Raw genomic sequence first — 799 nt, 5'->3', positions numbered from 1 at the left:
CACATGTCCAGAAAAAAGATAAAATATCTGAGACAAGTGAACCAGAAGTAGACCTTCTCTCCATGCTGGAAGGAGGGCAGGCCTTAGAAATACCTGAGAAATAATTCAGAAAAATAATTATAAAATGTTTCAAAACACTTTACAATGGAGTTGAGAAAAATAAGGAAGAAGTCAGAAAAGTGCTACAGGAACAATCTAACAAGATAGATACAGCATTGGTAACAATCCAAAACCTACAGAAAGAGGTCCAAACAATCAACAACAAAATGGCAAACATAGAAAACTCTTTGAAAGGGCAGAGGAGTAGAATAGATAAGATGGAAGGAAGAATCAGTGAGCTGGAAGACAAGTCTCTCAATACCAGTAAGATAGAAGAACAAACCTAAAAAAGGGTAAATAATTCAGAGGAAGGACTATGATTCATGTTGGACAACATGAAGAGGAATAACCTAAGAATTATTGGCATTCCAGAATAAAATGAGTCACACAAGTCCACAGAGGAAATAGTAGAAGAAGTACTGGAAGAAAATTTCTCTAACATCCTCAAAAGTGAAAAAATAAACATGCAAGACCCCCAACGAAGTCCAGGAAGGGTGAACCCCAAAATAAAATCACCAAGACATATCATAGTCAAGCTCTCCAAACTCAAAGACGGGGAGATGCTCCTGAAAGCAGCAAGAGAAAACAGAGGGGTCACAAACTAGGGCAAACAAGTCTGACTAAGCTCAGACCTCTCAGCAGGAACCATGCAAGCGAGAAGGCAATGGGGAGACATATATAAAACCCTGCAAGAAAAAAA

Source organism: Chrysochloris asiatica, unplaced genomic scaffold, assembly GCF_000296735.1.
Source record: "Chrysochloris asiatica unplaced genomic scaffold, ChrAsi1.0 scaffold00048, whole genome shotgun sequence".
Taxonomy (NCBI): domain Eukaryota; kingdom Metazoa; phylum Chordata; class Mammalia; order Afrosoricida; family Chrysochloridae; genus Chrysochloris; species Chrysochloris asiatica.
Note: the sequence above shows the minus strand (reverse complement) of the source record.